General features: G+C 31.1%; 1 non-coding gene across 1 annotated transcript; it reads right to left on the reverse strand.

Moving 5' to 3' along the window:
* Window positions 1-2,291: 2,291 nt before the first annotated feature.
* TRNAE-CUC (transfer RNA glutamic acid (anticodon CUC)) lies at window positions 2,292-2,364 on the reverse strand. Its single transcript has one exon. It is a non-coding gene; the product is annotated as a tRNA-Glu (tRNA).
* Between the last annotated feature and the right edge of the window lie 13,432 nt (window positions 2,365-15,796).

Genomic DNA, 15,796 nt, shown 5'->3' on the forward strand with positions numbered 1-15,796 from the left:
TGAATACATATTCTCATGTGATGGATGCAATTACATTGAGATATTTGATTAGCCTGACTATTCATGAAAATCTTGATATGCATTTAATGGATGTAGTCACAACCTATTTGTATGGATCACTAGATAGTGATATTTACATGAGAGTTCCTGAAGGATTCAAGATGCCTGATGCATATAATTCAAGTCATTGTGAAATGTACTCAATTAAACTACAAAGATCATTGTATGGACTAAAACAATCTGGGCGCATTTGGTACAATCGACTTAGTGAATATTTGTTAGAAGAAGGTTACCAAAATGATCCTATTTGCCCCTGTGTTTTCATAAAAAGATCATATTCTAAGTTTGTTATCATAGTTGTATATGTTGATGACTTAAATATTATTGGAACTCTTGAAAAACTTTCAGAAGCTGTAAAATATCTAAAGAAAGAGTTCGAGATGAAAGATCTTGGAAAAACAAAATTTTGTATTGGTTTACAAATAGAGAATTTAAAGGGTGGAATTTTTATTCATCAATCAACATATGTCGGAAAAATTTTGAAACAATTTTATATGGACAAATCACACCCATTGAGTAGTTCAATGGTGGTTAGATCACTTGATGTGAAAAAGGATCCCTTCCGACCCAAAGAGGAACATGAAGAGCTCCTTGGTCCTGAAGTGTCATATCTTAGTGCAATAGGAGCCTTAATGTATTTTGCTAACTGCACAATACCTGATATAGCATTTTATGTAAATTTGTTAGCAAGATATAGCTCTGCTCCAACGTATAGACATTGGAAAGGGATTAAGCATGTACTACGCTATCTTCAGGGTACTATTGATAAAGGGTTATTCTATTCAAATAAATGTGGGTCACAACTAGTTGGTTATGCAGACGCAGGATATTTATTTGATCCACATAAAGCTAGATCTCAAACATGTTATTTGTTCACATGTGGTGACACTGCAATATCTTGGCGTTCAACAAAGCAAACTCTAGCAGCTACTTCTTCAAATCATGCTGAAATACTTGTAATTTATGAGGCAAGTCGAGAATGTGTATGGTTAAGATCAATAACACAACATATCCGGGGAACATGTGGGTTAACACCCAATAAAGAAGTACCAACAGTTCTCTATGAAAATAATGTTGCATGTATCGCTCAACTAAAAAGAGTGTACATTAAAGGAGATAGAACCAAACACATTTCACCGAAATTCTTTTTCACACATGACCTTCAAAAGAGTGGCGATATTGATGTTCATCAAATGCGATCAAGTGACAATCTTGCTGACTTATTTACAAAGTCATTACCAACATCAACGTTTGAAAAGGTGGTACATAAGATCAAAATGCGTTGATTAAAGGATCTTCAAGAGCGTCAAAATGAGGGGGAGTAAATACACACTGCACTTTTTTTCCCTTGGCCGAGTTTTTGTCCCACTGGTTTTTTCTAGCAAGGTTTTTAATGAGGCAGTTTTCATGGACATCCAAATGGGAGTGTTATAAATATTATATATATAGATGTCTATAATAATGAAGAATCAGTAGGTTACTCAAAGTAAAATATATGCATTAATTTTTAATTGTATTTAGAATAATTATCCGATTTTCTTAAGGCATATTTATCTATATAAATATGTGTCATTCCCCATTGAAATGAGAAACAAAATTTCACTCTTCTTTTGCATTATTGTTTATTTACCTCTTTCTTCGTTTTTATATTAGTTTATTGTCAATAGTTTCATAATAATCATATTTTTTTATAAACTTTATCTTTTTAATATTTGATATTTTGTTTGATTTTAAAATTAAAGAACTTTTCTTTTAATCTTTTCTTTGTTGACCAATGATTTTTTTAATTTTTAAATTAATTTCTTTTCCAAAAAAAATTATTTGTGTAAAAATTGATTTTTCATTTTTTAAAATTTTGAATTACATAGTTGAGAATGACGTAGCAATGACAGACTAACACTTACATAGTTTTGAGTGAATTTTTAATATTACAAATCATTTAGAGACAGAATTTGAATTAGGTGTACTTGGGAGGCAAAAATATTTTGTATTCAAATTCAAATTATCAAATGATTTATAGCTTAATGCAAGATTGCTTTAATCAAGGGTTCCAAGTAGGAAAAAAAAAAAAGAAGAGAATCCCTCAATTGAGGCCACCTTTTATCTGAACAGAGAATGCACTGAAAAAATTTATTGATATATTCTGTTATCAGCAAACAATAATGATACATACATGGAACATACTAACAAACTGTAAAATTGTATTCCTAAAAAATAAATCATTTTAATCATTCCGTTGCCGGGACTTGAACCCGGGTCTCTCGGGTGAGAGCCGAGTATCCTGACCAACTAGACTACAACGGATTTTTGTTTATTGTGTTAGATATTTTAATATACATAATTTATTAATCGTAGACAATGCGTTATTGGTACTTATTATTCTCTTGTAATTGATGCCTATAAATAGAAGTCTTCATAGGATATTATCTAGATTCACACTAAACTTTACTTTCTCTTTCTCCTTCTCCTTCTCCATAATGTGTCTTTCATTTAAAAGCAATGAAATGACTCCACGTCACATGCAAATTCAGAAGCCTTCCAGAAAGTATATAATGATCCAAACTGTAAGACTGTTCTCATCACCATAACAAAGGAAGAGTCTTGCTCTTTTAAGCAAGTACACAAATTAATCTCAAGTTTAACTTAAACATTAACTACATCATCCTGCTTAGGGATTTCCACCTGAATAAATTTTCTATCACACACACGTACAACCATAGGATATCCCTGAGGCTAAGCCTAGCTATTTTAAGCTCAACTCAATCGATCTCATGTACGGATTTAAGTGGTGGTGTGGCATTTACTCTATATTTGGTAGAGAAGAAATAAAGTGAAGGAGAAGGAAAAAAAATTAGATGTTGGTGGGAAAGAAAAGTAGGGAGAAGAATGAGTGGGACCATAAAAAATCTCTCTCCAAAATGAAGGAAAAAGTTTTGTAAAAACACACCTGTGAGAAATTACAAAAACAAAATTATAAAATAGTTTATACATTAATAATGTAATGATAATGTAATGAATTTAATAAATCAATTTTCTTTCTTTCCAAAACATCTATGAAAGAAATATGTTTTCTCTTATTTCTTTCTAATTTTCTATTTCTCCTATATTTTCTTTCCTTCACACCAAATATACGGTTGATGTAAACTATTTTCTGGCTTCATACGAGGTTCATCTATAATATGCTTTGATGTACCAAACACCAATATTTGTCTTTAACTCCCATTCAACCTATACATATATACTAGTACTAGTACTAGTACGAGTACTCCTTACAAAACTCTTTTCTTTCTTTGAAAGGTGTAATCTTTACAAAGCTAAATTAAGCAAAATTAGGTGGCCATTCCAAATTTCCAATTAGTTTTAAATATCATAATGAATAAAATAAAGGAAATGGAAACCACAACAGCTAAAACTTTAATAAACTACAAAACTAATAAGCTATCATATCATTTATATAAGACATGGTGTAATGGCCTTCCTCTTATCTCTAGATCCAGAATTTCCTTTCTAGCCTCCCTTCTCGCAGCATTTTCCTTCCAAATTTGTTCCTATATGCATACCAATGTCTCTGCATATGTGGTAACTCTCATAGTAGTTAATTTGACGACTCTAGCAATCATTGCCTTCAACCCTCTCATGAATCGTTGAATCATGAGGGTCTCAGTAGGCACCATATCATTTGCAAACTTTGTCAGTCGATCAAATTTCATTGTATATTCAGTCACTGTGGAGTTTCCCTGAGTTAAAGCTACGAACCCATCCACCTTTGCTTCCAAAATTGTGGCGATGTAGTATTTCTTATTGAAAAATTCTATGAATTCGGCCCAGGTCATGGCAGTCACATCTCTAGTTTGCTTTACAATATCCCACCAGATTCGCGCATCTTTCTTCAGCAAATGTGACGCGCATGACACCTTGTCCTCAGCATTCAGATGCATGTGCTCCAAAGTGGACTCTACCGTCCTGAGCCACTCCTCTACTTCAATAGGGTTGGCATTCCCTTCAAAGTTGGGCGGATGTTGCTTCCTAAATCTTTCGTATACTGGCTCAAATTCTGGTATGAAGGGTCCCACCAAGTGTCTTCCCTGCCCAATAGGCACTTGCTGCGGTGGTACTTGTACCAGAGGTTGTCCTCTTCCACCTCGAGCTACTTCCTACTTCCTCATCTCTTAGCCTTAGTTGTTCCCGCATCCTAGCTATCTCTATTGAGATTAGTTAAATACAATGGTTAAGATGTTTACACGTTGAGGTGCAAAATATTTAACGGTTTTCACTTAAGGAGAAGTGAAAACATGAGATTGTGTAGAAGGCATCTAAAAGTGACTTTTATGGGACTAAAGTGATACAATGAGGTATCCAAACATTCCCAAAAATTTGGTAGCATTTGGAGAAATTTTAGGACCATTGGAGGGGTCCAAAGTCAAAGGGGGTGGCGATGCGTCGCCCCCTAAGTGGCGTAGTATCACCAAAATGCGAAGGGCTTCAAAAGCCCTAGCAGGCGATGCAAGCGACGCATCGCCTGGGCAGTCTTTTAGGGTCATACAGTTATGTAAAATGCTCCAAATGATGTGTTTTAAATGTTCTAATCTTATTGGTTAGACTAATGACTTTGCCTACACTATAAATATGAGTTATTAGAGTTGTAAAACCTTGATCACACTTTCCAACTCTCTCTCTCTCTCTAGCTCTCAAAGACCAAAGTTTTCTCCAAGAAACTCATCACACACTACTATAATTTGGACATCAGTCATCGGACATGAGAGGTCGGTTCTCCTTAAACCGACTTAACACATGTTCATAAGTCGGTTTACACAGAACCGACCTATCATGTATGTCCAAGGTAAGCATGGGAGGTCGGTTCTGTGTGCACCGACCTCCCATGCCTATAGATGACATAATAGGTCGGTTCATGCAAAACTGACCTACCATGTTGTCATGGTAGGTCAGTTCTGTGTGGACCGACCTACCATGTCCTACCTTGCTGACATGGTAGGTCGCGACTATGTGAACCGACTTATCATGTCTCATTATAAGAATTTTAAAATATATTAATTTATTTAAACTATAAATATATATCTATATGTAATAAGCTATAAATATATATATCTATATATAAAAAAATATACTTATTAATATTACATGCATAGATTATAATTTTTGAAATATAAATAAATTAATAAATTATTTGTCATTAAAACAAATTAATTTAATTTTTTATAAACACGAAAATATTTTAATTTAATAGTATTTATAATTTAAAATATAAAAGCTTTATAAAATAATTTAGAGTATCTATTTAATAATGTTTTAGATGACATGGTAGGTCGGTTGTGTGGGAAATGACTTATCATGTGACATGGTAGGTCGGTTGTGTAGAATCGACCTACCATGAAATTATACAATTACATTATTAAAGATACTCTAATTTGTTTTAAATTATTGAAATTTTAAAATATATTAATTTATTTAAACAATACATATATATAATTTATTTGGGTATGAAATAAGTATAAAAAATATATACTATTAATATTACATATATTATAATTTTTAAAAGATAAATAAATTAATAAATTATCTATAATTAAAAAAAATTATATTTCATTATTATAAACAAGAAAATATTTTAATTTAATAGTACTTATAATTTAAAATACAAAAGCTTTATAAAATAATTTAGAGTATCTCTTTTATAATTTTTTAGATAACATGGTAGGTCAGTTGTGTGGGAAATGACTTCTCCTGTGACATGGTAGGTCGGTTGTGTAGAACCGACCTACCATGTAATTATAAAAATACATTATTAAAGATACTCTAATTTATTTTATATTATTGAAATTTTAAAATATATTAATTTATTTAAATAATACATATATATATATAATTTATTTGGGTATGAAATAAATATAAAAAACATATATACTATTAATATTACAAATATTATAATTTTTGAAAGATAATTCAATTAATAAATTATGAGTAATTAAAAAAATTTATTTCATTTTTATAAACAAGAAAATATTTTAATTTAATAATATTTATAATTTAAATTAAAAAAAATTATAAAATAATTTAGAGTATCTCCTTAATAATTTTTTAGATGACATGGTAGGTCGGTTGTGTGGGAAATGACTTATCATGTGACATGGTAGGTCAGTTGTGTAGAACCGACCTACTATGAAATTATAAAATTACATTATTAAAGATACTCTAATTTATTTTATATTATTGAAATTTTAAAATATATTAATTTATTTAAACAATACATAAATATAATTTATTTGGGTATGAAATAAATATAAAAATATATATACTATTAATATTACAAATATTATAAATTTTGAAAGATAATTCAATTAATAAATTATCAGTAATTAAAAAAAATTATTTCATTTTTATAAACAAGAAAATATTTTAATTTAATAATATTTATAATTTAAATTAAAAAAATTTAGAGTATCTCTTTAATAATTTTTTAGATGACATGGTAGGTCGGTTGTGTGGGAAATGACTTCTCATGTGACATGGTAGGTCGGTTGTGTAGAACCGACCTACCATGAAATTATAAAATTACATTATTAAAGATACTCTAATTTGTTTTATATTATTGAAATTTTAAAATATATTAATTTATTTAAACAATACATATACATAATTTATCTGGGTAAAAAATCAGTATTAAAAAAATATACTTATTAATATTATATATATTATAATTTTTGAAATATAAATAAATAAATTATTATTAATTATAAATTTTAATTTAATTTTTATAAATAAGAAAATATTTTTATTTAATAGTATTTGTAATTTAAAATAAAAAACTTATAAAACAATTGAGAATATCTTTTTAATAATTTTTTTAAATGACATGGTAAGTCGGTTGTGAGGTAAGAAAAATAGGGAAGAGTGAATTGATATTTGAGTGAAAAATATTGGGAGTAAATGATTTTTGGCATTTTGGTGGCTATTTGGCAGCTTGGTTCAGCTGCCAAGGCGTGGTGGGCCTTCGGTTGGTGCATGCAGGATGCCAGGCGTGGGCGTTGATGGCTGGGAGACTGGGCTTTGTGGGCTGAAGCTGGCGGCAAGAGATGAATGGCTGCTTTGTTGATGTGCAAATGGGCTTGGAGCAATTTGCTTGAAGGAAGAAAGTGCATGAAGAGACTTGGGACAGCTGGCTGAAGGAAGAGCTTGGAGGATAGATAGTTGGTTCTTGGCGCATGGACACTTGCTGGAGAGACGTGGAGGAGCTGTTGGGCTTGGGCCCAAATGAGGCTTTTTATAAATGCCAATTCTTTGTCTTGCTTTCTTGAAAATATCATATTGTCCTTCATTTTTCTTTCTTTTTAAGAGCATACATTCCCTACAAAATAAATATAAAATAAATCATAATACAATATTTTCAACTATAAAATAAATCAATTTAATTCTTTGAAAATATTAATTATAACTTAAATTATATTTTACATTTAAGTTCAATAATACAACATTTTTTACCACTAACTTAACAATAATAATTCAAATAATTAACTACAACATTTTACAACAAAATACTTATAAAAACACACAAAAGTATATAAAATCATGATAAGACTACTAAATTCAAAATTACTTAAAAACTTAATAAATCAATTAAAAACTCAAGAATTAAGCAACAATTAGCACATAAGAAGTGGTAAAATAACTCTATTTTGTAGAGTTATCACTAGACTAGAGATGTGTCATGCTAGACCAGAGATGTGTCATGTTAGACCAGAGATGTGTCATGCTAGACCAGCTAAGTGCATGTCCTACCAGCCAAGTGCATAGCTGCCCAGTAGAGGTATGGCCAACCAGAAGGTGATATTCATAAACCAGGTAGAACAGACTACGTCAAGATTCCCAGAAACGGCTTCAACAAGAATCGGTCTTGGCATACGCGGGAATCTCTCATTCTTCCCACAAATTTGGTGTTCCGTTACATTTTGAATATTTTTGTAATTTAAATGTAATAAATATAATAAAATATCCCGATTATGGGGGGATATCATCTGTACGATCCTAAGCCTATAAATACAAGGCTTATGGCATCATAAAAGGGGGCTCTTCTTTTTTTTGAACTTTTGATCTGATTTTTCTAGAGAGAGAAAGTATTTGCATTTGAGAGAATTCTTGTATTTTTGTAATCTGCACTGAAGAAACTCAGTTGACTCAGCTTCATCTAATCTTGAGTGCAGATCTATAATCACAACTCTAAGTGGATTAGGCTATTACCAACATATTGGGGCTGAACCACTATAAAAATTGCGTGTGTTATTTACTTTCTTTTCAAAATCGTCTGTGTCGTTTATTTTCTCTTGAAGGCTTTATCGTTTTTGTCGTTCTCACGTCGTTGGCCAAAAACACGGTCAACAGTTTCTAAGTTCATCTTATCATTATTTAATCACTTAGTTTCTTATAACCAAGTTAGTCATTTATACTATGAACATGTTTATTTGATTATCAAGATTTTCATTCGTACTTTGAATAAGGTTCTTCTTTAACATTAGGGTTTCAAATATTTAATTATTCTCATTTTTAATTGTTGATTTGCAAAGTGTATAACCATATATTCCCAACAATCAAAATCTTTAATTCTAATTACTTTATTTTTGCGTTTTGCATAATCAACAATGAGGGAAATGTATTCTTCTTCTACAACTCTCAAATCATTGTTTCAAGATTTGGTTTGTGTTGAACACATAACCATGAAAGAACAAAGAAAGTTATATTTGGAAATGCTCTACATGAATGTGGATATGGATTCAACGTCTTCATCAACAAAGGATGAGATAACTTTATGGTATTACATGCTTAAGGAGATTGCTATCATCAAATTCCCTGTTTCTAAATATGTAGATTTCAAGAATTTGAATGAAATGATTTTGTTGCCATATTTTTGTGAGTTTGATTTTATTGCTAATATTAAGAGTACAATAGCGAAATTTAATGAACAATGCAATGGTGATTGTTATACTTGTTTTGTTTGTAAAGTTATTGATTATCATGTGAGATATGATAATCGTAAAATTAACCATATTGATTTTAGAGTTAAGACAATTGATGTTGAGATCATTGCATTTCTAAATAAATTTAATTTGGTCACTTTAATTGATGATGATATATTTGTAACTTTGATTAAATTTAATGCATTTAGTGAGGAATGCATTGTAGCCCTAATTGAGAATAATGCATTTGATGAGGAATGTATAATAACCCTAAAGAGAATCGACATAGTTCATGCATGTAGTGATGAGACTAATGCAACCTTAAGAGAATGTGAATATGTCAATGAAATTGAAGATGGGATCATTACAAAAGAAAGTGAAGATACTAAGGTCAATGCATTTGATGTTGAGGTCATTACAACCTTGAGTGATGTTAATGCAACCCAAAGAAAGGTGCAAGGATGGTGGTATGATACTTGTATCACCACTCATGCAACCTATGATAAAACTATATTTTCAAAACCTTTGAAAGTGCAAATGTGGGACTTGAAGTCCAAATGAGAAATGAAAAGAGATCCAAAGTACTTAGAATGGGCTGCATTGATGTGTTCTTCACTAATAGAAAGAAAGTGACCCTAACTAATGTTTTCTATGTTCCTGATATGACTAGAAACATTATGAGTGGAAATCTATTGAGTAAATATGGTATCAAAATGGAGTTTGAATTCGTTAAACTCACTTTGACTAAATTGAGCACTTTTGTGGGAGAGGGTTATACATATGATGGAATGATCAAACTTTGTGCTCTTGATAGTGACAATAATGAAATGGCATCTAAATCTTGCAATGTGGTTAATTCTAATTCTATTACCTTATGGCATAATAGAATTTCTCATATAGGTTGACTTTCATAATTTGACGAAAGAGCCTTATCAGTTGGCAACTATCACTCAGGTTTTCCTCTATCTTTTGAATGCCTCTGATCTCCTTAAGTATGACTTCTCTAGGAGTTTCCATTCTAGATCAAACTGCACATATCAACAAATATATTACAAAGAATCATACAATAAAACAGCTTACAAACAAAATGATGAGTTAGGTTCCTTCTGATCTTGTGTATGTATTATGTGAGAGTTCCGAGTTTTTGATGAGCGACCTGTCTCTGGAACCAACTTGTAACACCCTAATTTAGCTAGGACATTTTTTTTTTTGGGTAAATCAGAAGCTTCATTAAAACCAAACAACATTACATCTTAACAGCACCTGTGTATGGCCTGAATATGCTCCTTTAATCTATACAAGCTTTGAGTAAGTCTATTATAAAGATTCAAACCAATTCAAGTCAATGTTACTGACTTTTTTCGGCATGACACTCCTAACTCTATTTTTTACATCACTAACAATATTATGCACAATTATCTCTATCCTTTTCACCTGAAGTAACCAAACAACTTCATTCCGTGCTTTCCAAATATGGTAGACCACCGCAGCCACAACAGCCGCATACACCATTTTCCGAAACTGACTCAAGTGAGCTCGAGAAATCCATCTCATGAGGCTGATTAGTGTTTCAGTTTGAACAGCCCAGTGCATCTTCTCTTTCACCTGTTGCAAACATCTCTTACTAAGATGACAATAAAAAAAAAGGTGAGCTATACTTTCTTCATGAATATCACATAACAGACATACTGAGTTGTTCACCATCTGAAATCTCATTAATCTTTGCTTAGTTTTTAATCTGTCAAGCATGGCCATCCACAAAATGATACTATGTTTCGGTATGTTGAGTCTACTCCATACTTCTGAGCACCATTGGGCACGTTTTGAGGCTGCACAGAGTAAATGATAACCGTTTTTGATAGTATAGTCTTCCTGAATGTTAGCTAGGACATATTCTTTGAACAAATATTTCAAATGCAAAAAAAGTAGTCTTGTGAAGACAGGTATTTTTGGTAACAAAATACTGTAAGAGTTATACCTATATGGACCTAGGGGTAGTGCCGCCTCTCATGAGAATTGAGAGTATTCTCAAGAACGTCCATGAATGGAAAGTGCACATGGCCACTAACGGTGCAAAGCGAGACATAGAGGTCTCAAGTGAACATGGCAAATGTGTGTGTATTATCTCCGATTTGTTATCATGGAAAGATGGTTCAATGCCTAGTGCAACCAAATTTTCAACAAATTTTGTGATAATTACACTATAGTAAAGTTCAAGTTGAAAAACATTTTACTTTATGCACCAATGCAATGGCTTCTATAAGAGGGAGTTATTATTTAATCAAGTGGGGAACATGTTATATTTTTAAATATAATGTTGATTGATTAAATAAGTGTTACAATAGATAACTATTTAATCTAGTTGGGGAATGTTATATTATTTTATAATATAATGTTGTAGATTAAATAAATGTGACAAAGAGTGTCACATATTTTAACATATAAAAGAGAGTTACAATATTTGGATATATGTGAATATTCAAATAAGTAACATATTTGGTGTTACAAATTCAGTTACAAATTTTTAACTCCCAAATATTACCCAATAATGTGTAGATTTAATGTTACACACTTTGATTTGAATTTCTCAAAGCCATAAGAGAAATGACTATTAAAGATGTGATTTTAACCCCCAATAATGTGTTTGGGGGTTACAAAATCAATTGGGAGTGATTTGGAACTGTTTGGAAAAAACAACACAAAGTTGTGTGCTAAAAAGGGCTAGTGGTCGCGGCCTAGGTGACAGAGAGTCACGGCCGCAACCAGCAATGTTCGTGGCCGTGACCAGGAGGGCTGCCTACCAAATTTCAGTTTTATCCAACTTTCTTGAACGGCTCTAACAACACAAATAACTCTCAAATCTTATTTTTAATTTCATAAACATTCAATTAATCATTAGTAATAGTCATGGGGGTTGGTGGAATTTGAAATTCAAATGGTGTCTCTAAACTCTATAAATAGGAGCCTATTGCTCACTTGTAAGACACAATTTTTCTATCCATTAGAGCACTTGGCTAGAAAACTCCTAGAGGCTTGATAATTCCATAAAGTTATTTCCAAAATTGTGAGAGTTCCCTTAATGCTTGAGTTAGGGGGAAATAAGCTTTTGGACAAAGGTTTCAAACTTTGTTCAAGTTGGTGATCCCCAAAACTATTCACTTTGGTTGTGTGAGTGAGAGTTCTTTGTTCTTTGTTCTTTGTTCTTTGTTCATTGTTCTTGTTATTTTCTTTTTTACTATTGCTTTCATCTTATTTTCATATTCTCTTTTTACTCTTTTACTTATATCTTTTGCTTTATAGTTGTAATCTCATCTATATTTTTCATTCTACTACTCCTAGTTTACTTGTATCATTTTGTCATAGAGTTGTATTTTCATTACTATCTTTTTCTATCATTTTCCATATTTACATGTATTTTTTGTTATAGAGTTGTAACTTTATTTAATCAATCCTTGTTCATTTTGTATATTTTGCTTAGAGTTGTAAATGTCTTTTTACCATTTCCATTGAGGCAATTTATATTTTCCTAACACAAATATTTTGGATACCATTTTGTAGTTGTCCATTGTTATTCTACTTTTCTTTTAATGTTTCAGCTAAATCTAATACAAGCATAACAGGCTTTACACAACTTTGATATTATTTTCAATTAAATATAATGAAAATCTTCATTATTTGAATATTATATAGATTACACACTTGGATTATTATTTGTGTCGTTTGATACTAAATAGTAATTCTTTTAGAGTAAATACTATTTTGAACTCTGTGTTTTGTAAAAGTTACTGATCGGCTCATGTTTTTGTTAAATGACAATTCGGACCCTGCATTTTGGAAAATGGAACAAAAGAGTAACTTATACCTAATTTTGGTCAAAAAAAATTCAATTATAAGATCAATTCTCGGGTCGTTAGTGATATGATGAGTTCATAAAAGCAAGGGAAATGGTCGACGAGCTAAGAATGAAAGATTATATTTTAAATTATTTTGACCAAAATCGAATATAAGGTACTATTTTGTAAAACACATGGTCCAAACTGTCATTTAACAAAACAAATGATTTGATCGGTAACTTTTGCAAAACACAAGGTCCAAAATGGTATTTATCCTTCTTTTGAATGTGTTGGATACCAAATAGTAGTTATTTTGTATGAGCATGTTTGTACCTTGTTTGTAAGTAGAATACCAAATGGTTTTTTATTTTTTTATGTAGTATAAGAGTGAGTATAAAATTATATAAATAGATACCACTAAGTATATAATTACATGCATGAAAGTTTACTAAGATATTAAATATTCAAACATTCACTTTCACTTTATGGATACACATATATCTAAAAGTTATTTAGTGTTAAAAAATGTGTGAGATACCATTTAGTAGATATATATATATATATATGTAGAATATCATGTTGTATGAAAATGTGTAGATAGAATACCATTTACTTGGTAAATATGTAGAATAGTATGTAGTTTAAATTATGTAGATTTTTTTTATGAAACTGTATAGTACCATTTAGTATTAAACTATATAAATATTTTAAAATAATGTAAGATTATATACAATACCAAACCTCCAAAAATTAGGGATTGAACATTCTCTTTCAATATACCAAATCACTCGTGAAAGGCAAAGAAAATAAGGGAAAAACTTATTTAATTTTATAAAGCAAATCAATTAAATAAGGAAATAGTCTATGTTAAAAAATAAGTAAGTATAATAAAGAAGTAAATAAAATTTGAATGTGGGTTATTTAGATTAATAAATATTATAATATGGATATATTAAAATGTCAATTTCAAATTAGTAATTATTTATATTATAAGGTGTGTGAGTGTAAATCTAGGGTTGCACACTAGTCGAATTTTCGGGTTTCGGATGCATCGGGTTCGAGTTTTGCGGGTTTCAGGTGGAGAAAAGTGGTACCGAATTCGGTCCAATTTTTTTCGAGTTTTTGTTCAAGTTCGGGTTGGGTTGGGCTGGGCCAATTGGGCTTTGGGCCGAAAATGGACCTTGGTACAAAATTTTCAAAAATACCATTTTTTTCTTTTCACATGTTTTTTTTAATTTTTAAAGTTTGTTGTTAGTTTGGTTCAATCAATTTTTTTACAAATTGGGCATTGGTAAATTTTTTTAATAAAACATAATCATGAAACATAAGTTTATAGAAAATTAGAAATTAGAAAAGAAATGTGATTTTAATGCATTTCAAGAAACAAACTACAAAAGTACTAGGAGGGAAGGTAGTCTCGGGTTTGTCTTTTTAGTTTTAGGGTTTAGTAATTAGTTTAGGTTTTTCATAATAAAAATTATATTTTTTAAGAAAAAAAAATTAGGTTCAGGTCCCGTGTGTGTAGTATTTTGAAATCTGATACCAACCGAAATCAAGTCGGATTCAGATCGGATTTCACCCAAATCTGACAGGTTTTGCAAAAATCTGGATTTCCTGTTATAATTAATACAAAATGAGCACTAAATAAACAATAAACAATAATCAATATCAAATCATGCTCATGAATTTTCATGATCAAACATTTTATTTAGGGCATTAATATAATAATATACGTACCTCCAATTATCGCATTGATCTCTAATAATCACGTTGATTACACTTCTTTGATCTACACATATAGAGAAAAGGAGAGCTTGGGAGTAATGAACACTACTCTATCATTCTCTCTACACCATAGCCACACTCATTCCACCTTAATCATCAATCAAGAGCACAACCCTTTATATAAGGAATTATGGGCCAATTGGGCTTACATGCCCAATGTGAGAGAATTAGTTGTCTTAGCCCAATGGGCTGACCAAAGACGTTTTAGAGCGTGTCCATGGGCCCCGAGCATGTTAGTACGTTATGTCCATCCCATTATGGCCCGATGGTAATATCATGCATTACCGATTTTATAGTTATCATTACATGCTAATACCGACACTGTGTGAGCAACACTTAATTATGTTAGTCCATATAAAATATTATAACATTCTCCCACTTGGACTACATAATTACACCAATATGTGCTCACTAAGCAGCAATATCAATACACAGAAATCTCAAGAAACAATAATGTCTATAAACTAATTATGCACCATATTGTATCGATAGGACACAAATATAATACATAATGAGACATCTGAGATTCATAAAACATGATGATAACTATTGATCTGGATCCACTTGAACATAGCACCGAGACTAAGCCACTGGCTTGCATCAACAAGTGTGTACACACAACATCAAAGAGTTATCCAGAATATGCATATATTCAACAACCAATAGCAATCCTTAACATGTCGATCATACATGAAAAACAATGACTCCTACTGATCAAATACATCTTTGGCTCCCAACAATCCAAACAAGAAATGACTTCTTAGTACATACGTTCAGGTAACTCGTGTCAGTGTAGTCATTAGCATGTTGTTTGTAAGTGCGTATTATGATACTAATAGAGGACTCCACAACTTTCTCACTAATGGAGCAATATTACTCCCCAAGTTCTGAGAGATAGATATCATTGCGATATTTATCACATAAGTTCAGTAAGTTCACAATAGAGTCAACTACTCTTAACACTGAAACGGAATATCGCAATTGTAATGTACAATCAATATCCTCGTAACACGCCACACACTCTACCTTCACATACGAGGATGTTGTCAATGTCCATGCAACACCTAATCACATATAACTTCCCTTACCATTATACTCACTTTGTATGAGATAGGAAGTTGTAGGTGTTCATATGACATTTAATTACAAAAT

The sequence above is a fragment of the Humulus lupulus genome, chromosome 1 (assembly GCF_963169125.1).
Source record: "Humulus lupulus chromosome 1, drHumLupu1.1, whole genome shotgun sequence".
Classification (NCBI taxonomy): Eukaryota; Viridiplantae; Streptophyta; class Magnoliopsida; order Rosales; family Cannabaceae; genus Humulus; species Humulus lupulus.